The sequence below is a fragment of the Gossypium hirsutum genome, chromosome D05, assembly GCF_007990345.1.
Source record: "Gossypium hirsutum isolate 1008001.06 chromosome D05, Gossypium_hirsutum_v2.1, whole genome shotgun sequence".
In the NCBI taxonomy this organism is placed as follows: domain Eukaryota; kingdom Viridiplantae; phylum Streptophyta; class Magnoliopsida; order Malvales; family Malvaceae; genus Gossypium; species Gossypium hirsutum.
In genome coordinates, this window is record NC_053441.1 from 34,885,450 (window position 1) to 34,892,161 (window position 6,712).

Consider the following 6,712-nt stretch of genomic DNA (forward strand, 5'->3'; position numbering starts at 1 on the left):
ACCATAGTTTTACCGAACAAAACATGGAGTAAGTATATCCTTGGCAAACTGCAGGTTCACAGGAAATTAACCCCGCTGCTCACAGATATCTGACACTTACAGTAAGGACTTGAACTACAACTCATTGTGGAAGGATCCCCATTAAGTGCAAAGGTCAAACTGTTGGCGAAATCAGCAGCATTCTCAGATCTTGTCAAACATGGTCACCATAGCTTGTTATTGTGTTTCTCTGTTTTGTACGTTACCAAAAATCAAACAATTTTGTAGAGAGGGGCCTGATGCAAGCAAGTAGTAGCAATTTTAGGCTTTTAACGGGAAACATTTCATGTAATGTACTAAAATTATTAGCGTTTATTGACTCAAAATGCACTGGGGATGTAGCTCAGATGGTAGAGCGCTCGCTTAGCATGCGAGAGGTACGGGGATCGATACCCCGTATCTCCATTTTAGGAAAAACCGAAAGTAAAGTAAAATTTTCCTAATTAGTTGCCATGAATTTTTATTCTGCTTGCTGTTACAGCAATGACTTAAAATAGAAACTTTTTTTACCTCGTGCGGTGCAAGCATTTTATTTTCAGAAATGAAACTAGACACCAGCTCCTGCTGCAAGAGACGACGAGAGAGATAAAATGAGTTTTTTCAACACCTTTCATACAGATCAGAAATTGCCATTTTTCACCTACATAAAAAAAATAGGGGAAAACAAAACAGCAGCATTTTGTTCTACTGGTTTCTAATTTGAGGGCCAGTGGATCTAAACCACCATGGTATTGCATGTCATGCATATTGGAAAGATGATTAGAAAGAAGAAAGGATATTGACTCATTGGTCAGAAATGGATTCTGAAACTAAAGTTGATAGTATAGACCAGATGATCTGTTGCCACTTAATTTACCAATTAGCTGTTTTTACAATGAATTTGGACTTCGGAGCATTTCTTCTCCTGTGTTTTTTAACCAACGACTATAGCTATTATTCTCTCAGTTTAGAATTTTGGGTTTTAGTAGGGTGTAAGTATTTATTTTGAGTACCTATTAGAATTAATAAAATAAATAAATTTCACAGTTAATCACTTAACTATAAAAAAAATTTTTATTTTGATCATCGAAAAAAAATTCACAAATATAGTATTGTTACATAATTTTATAATTTTAGTCATCTTATAAATTATCCTACATGGAGTTTCTGTAAATAATTAATAATTTATCCTAAAGTTCTTTTATTACATTACATTATTATTTTTATTAATTTATATATTTTAAAACTTTTTTAAAAATTTTAAATATATGTTTCTCATGTGGCAGAGTGATAGGCTACCATGAGTCACCATCAGATTCACTATTAGTGTCATATCAGTATAAATTAACGATGTTAGTGCAAAAGTACCAACCTGAGTAACGAAATACAAGCTCGAGTACCAATCACGTCCAAAAAAAATTTAAGGTACCAACTAGGTACCAACTAGGTATTTTTGGACAGTTTACCTTAAAAGTTATTTCTAAATAAATGGATCATTTAATTAAAAATAGGCTTAATGCTCACTTTAGTACTATGAGTATATAATTTTCACACTTTAATCAAGTCTAACACACTATTTTGGAGGTAGGACACCTCTTGGCTCTATCATCATTCTGTTGCCTAATCTGAGCTACTGTGAGGTTAGCTCTCAAGGGTGGTCGTTTAAGATCAGCATTAACAATCTCTCATAAGTCAAATTCTTGTAGGTAGGTCTTCATTTTTACTACCCAAATGTGATAGTTTTCACCGTTAAACACTGGTGGTGGAGTTGGAGAGAACTGGATGAAGATATGTTGATTTGAGAAGAGAAAAAAGAAAATGCCCTCTAAGAAGTTGACTTTAGATACCAATTGTTGGTGTTATGAAATAGAAATGAAAACAAACAAAAGTCTTGAGCAACAAAATTCAATGACTTGCAGCACACAACAAGGAAATCAGGCTGTGAACTTGAAACAAATTGCTTAACAAAGACCAAAAATGAGAAGAAGAAATGCTAAAAAGATTCATAATCATGATAGCTGAAGTTTGCATAACTTTTAAACAAGCTAAATAGCTTGATTGAAAACAAAAATTGTCACCTAAACCCACTAATTTCTTTTAGAAACTTATAAAACTTAACTTATACACATAGCTCAAACTTGAGCTTTCTTTGACTTTTTCTTGGAAAGCTTCTTCAGGATGCTCCTTCAGCCTATTGGCCCTTGATTTCTCCAGTGCATATAAAGAATTTATCTACCCAGATAGTGTTATGGTTGATAAATCTCTTGAGTCTTCCAATGAGGAGATTTTTTACTCAAATTTTTCAAGAAGGGTTGCAATGACCTTCTCAACAACTTTGCTCTCACTGAAATCTTCTCTTAGGAGACTGATGTTGTTGAGTGTGGCTATTATCCTATCAAAGTACTGCTTGATTGTTTCAAACTCTCTCATCTTCAAGTTCTCAAAGTCCCTCTTAAGGTTGATCAGCTACTACTGCCTAGTCTTATCTGACCCTAGAAACTCTTCCTTCAGCTTCTCCTAGGCTTGTTTTGGAGTGTCACAAGCCATTATTCGAGAAAAGATAACATCAGACACACCATTTTGTAAGCATGCCATTGCCTTGTGCTTTTTAGCACACTCTTCACTATGGTGTCTGGTTTGTGCAATCGTGGGATTGGCCCACAATGGAGCTAGTTCTGTGTCATTTTCAACCACATTCCAAAAGTCATGTGCTTGCAGGTAAGTCTTCATCTTCACTAACCAAATGTGGTAGTTTTCACCAACAAAGGCTGGTGGTGGTAGTGGTGTAAAGCTAATTTTGTAGCAACAAAAAAAAAACAACTTTGGTTTCTTTTCTTCCAAGGTTTCTCACAAAAAATAGCTACCAACAAAAAAGGCCCTCAAAGATAATAGGCTTTGTATACCATTTGTTGGGGTTTTGACAGCAAAACAAAGATAAAAGAAGCAAAGAAATGTATACAAAACAAATTTGAACAAGAAGAAACTGATAAATGAAGCTGCTCATCATTTCAAATTTTCATTAAGTCAAAAACATATAGGTTACAAAGCTGTTACCTAATGTGTAACTGTTCCCAGTAATTACTTGACAAAAGTAAAGTTAAAATTACATACAAAATGTAGCTGATATATCAGCTATTACATCACATTTGAAATTATTCAAATCATCAAATATTATTACTAACTTTAAATAAAAGTTACATAAAAACTAAAGCTAGTTACATATGAACAAATTGTTGTTGCTGTATTGGTTGAGCTTCAATGTTTTTCTGTTGCTGCATTGCGGGCCAAAGTTCAACAGAAACCCTATATATTTTTTTTTGGGATATTTTTTAAAGTTAAAGATAAATCTTAGAACAAATCAATTGAGATTTGTTAAGAATATTTTATTTTATATATTAGTAGTTTATTAGAATAAGAGAATTATTTTCCCAGTTAGGTTAAGAGTCTTTTCTCTATTTAAATTCAGTTCTTCAATTAATAAAAATACAGAATAGTTTTATCAAATACTCTTTTGAAAACTTTCATGGCATCTAAGCTAGGTTAAATCTCCAATAACATCATGATTAAAATAGCCTTGACTGGAGACAAGAGATCCAACAAACAAATGGAGGTAGAAAGTTCTACCGTTGAAACAACTACTAAGACTGCAATGACTCAAGGGACAGAGGCGTCTCACCTCTCTTTTCAGTTGACATCTCACAAGTTGGATGGAAAAAATTATCTCGAATGGTCGCAGTCCGTAAATTTAGCAATTGATAGGCGCGACAAGCTAGGTCATTTAATTGGATAGGTCAAGAAACCAGAGGTGGGCGATCCAAATATGAGTAACTGGAGTTTAGAAAATTCTATGATAATTGTGTGGCTTATTAATTCCATGGAAGCATCCATAAGTAAACCTTTTCTTTTTCTCCCGACTATTAAAGATGTTTGGTACGCTGCGAAAGACACCTATTCAAATTTAGAAAATGCTTCACAAATTTTTTAGTTAACAATAAAACTCTGGAAGGCTAGGCAAGGGGAACAGAAAGTTAGTTTTTATTATAACGAAATGATGTCTCTTTGGCAAAAACTGGATTAGTGTTATAATGATGAATGGGAGTGTCTCTGAGGTAGTATAAAAGTTATGAAAAAAGAAGAGAATGAGCGAGCTTATTTATTTCTGGCTAGTTTAAATGAATTTGATGAAGTGAGATCTCGGATCCTAGGAAAAAAATCACTTCCAACACTCTGTGAGATTTTTTTGAGGTTAAAAGAGAGGAGACAAGGAGAAAAGTAATGTTAAGGTCAAGATTTGAAGCTAATGATGATAATTATGCTCTTGTAATTGTTAAAAATGATGACGATAGTGAAAAAACAAAAAAAATTATGGTGTGGCCACTGTAAAAAATATTGGTACACTCGAGAAACGTGTTGGAAGCTCCACAGAAAATCGACAAATGGGAAAAAAAAGAATGGTAATGGTCGTGGATCACAATCAGGGGATAGTAGAGCTTTCCAAATCATGAGCAACAAAGTTCTCTGAAAGGGTCTCCATTCACTAGGGAACAATTAGAGCATCTACAGAAGCTTTTTCAATCACCACAATTTCGAATGAATTCTTCTGTTCCGAACTCAACCAATAATCTTTCTTCCTCTTTTGCCCAATCAGGTACTGTTTTTTTTTGTCAAGCCTTGTAAAAAAAACACGTGGATCGTTAATTCTGTAGCTAGTGATCTCATGACCAGTAGTCATTTTCTTTTCTCAACTTACACACCTTGTGCAGGAAAAAAAATATCAAAGTAGCAGATGGGTCGTTCTTGGCAATAGCCGAGAAAAGGCACTATTAAAATTTCACCTTCATTGGTTTTACATGATGTTTCATATGTGCCAAATCTAGCTTGTAATCTCATATCGGTTAGTAAATTATCCCAATCCTCGAATTTTCATGTTATATTTAACTCCTCTATGTCAGGACATGGTCTTGGGGATGATGATTGGCAATACTGAAGAATCTGGTGGAATTTACTTTCTTGATGACAACCATCGAAATCGACCAACAACTACTTTATGTTTAAATTATGTTTCTAGTTTTGATAAGGTTGTGATTTGGAATTATAGGCTTGGACACCCTAATTTTTACTATTTAAGATATTTGTTACCTGATCTATTTAAAATAAAAGTCTTTCTATATATCACTGTGAATTTTGTGAATTAGCTAAACATCATCGATCATTCTTTCCACCTCAAAAATATAAAGCTTCCAAACCTTTTTGGTTAATTCATGGTGATGTTTTGAGACCTTCGATAGTCTCAAATTTTTTAGGAAAATGTTGGTTTGTCACATTTATCGATGATCATACTCGCATTTGTTGGGTGTTTTTTATTAAAAGATAAGTCTGAAGTTAAAATGTGTTTCAGTCTTTTTATACTATGGTGAAAACACAATTTGGTGTGAAAATAGAAGTATTTGGAGTAATAATGGTGGGGAATTTTTAGTGACCAATTAGGTGTTTTCTTAACCAAACATGGAATAGTCAACTAAAGCTCTTGTACAAATACACCACAATAGAATAGGATTGGAGAAAGGAAAAACCACCATCTTTTAGAAGTAACTAGAGCCTTGATGTTCACTAGTCAAATGCCACGTTATCTTTGGGGCAAAGCCTTGTTAACAGCTATGTATCTTGTTAATAGAATGCCTAGTAAAAATCTAAACTATAGAACTCCTTTCAGTCTTTTTAAAGATAACATTCCTAACTCTAAATTAATCACAGAATTATCCTTCCAAGTTTTTGGGTGTAGATTTTGTGTACATCTTCACAACCAAGGTAAACTAGATCCTAGAGTAATAAAATGTGTCTTTGTTGGATATCCTTATAATAATAAGGGTTACAACTGTTATGATCCAATTTATAGGAAGATTATTGTTACCATGGATGTCACATTTGTTGAAATACAATCTTACTTTGATTCTAATCTTCAGGGAGGGAATTATAGTAAGGAAATTCAATAATTGATTAAGAAAATACAAGGAATATACAACATAGGGATTCTAATAATGGGGAAGGCAAATTTATGATCAACACAGAAATTAATGATGTTAATGTTGTTAATAAAAAGGAGTATGAAGGTGTAGAGTCGAATCATGAGAATAAAGAACAAACAAAGGAGTTATTGGTTTACTGAAGAAGAAATCGAAATCGAAATCAAGAAAGTGGAATCCACCATATTCATCACCAAGAATCTGACCCGCAAGATCTTGTCAAAAGTCCACGTAAAACTCATAATCCAACTAATGAATTTTCTGATCTAGATATTCTAATTGCTAAAAGAAAATGTGTTAGAAATGTTATCAAATATCTCATGTCTAACTTTGTGTCCTAGAAAGCCTTGTCTTTGACATTCTCAGCCTTTGTTTCATGTTCCGGTGCTGTGAAAATACCCAAAAATGTGAAAGATGCTTTATAGATTCCTAAATGGAAGGAGACTATTTTAGAGGAGATGTGCACTCTTGAAAAAACAGGTGCATGAGAAACAGTAGAATTACCTGTAGGAAAAAAAATAGTGGGCTATAAATGGTTGCTCACAACCAAATTCAAACCAAATGGATCTTTAGATAGATATAAATCCCAGCTGGTGGCTAAAGGGTACACTCAAACATATGGGATAGACTATCTTGAAACATTTACTCTAGTAGCCAAGTTAAATTCTGTT

At 33.6% G+C, this 6,712-nt stretch overlaps 1 non-coding gene across 1 annotated transcript; it reads left to right on the forward strand.

Annotated features, from left to right (window-relative positions):
• Positions 1–371: 371 nt before the first annotated feature.
• TRNAA-AGC (transfer RNA alanine (anticodon AGC)) lies at positions 372–444 on the forward strand. Its single transcript has one exon. It is a non-coding gene; the product is annotated as a tRNA-Ala (tRNA).
• The last annotated feature ends 6,268 nt before the right edge of the window (positions 445–6,712 follow it).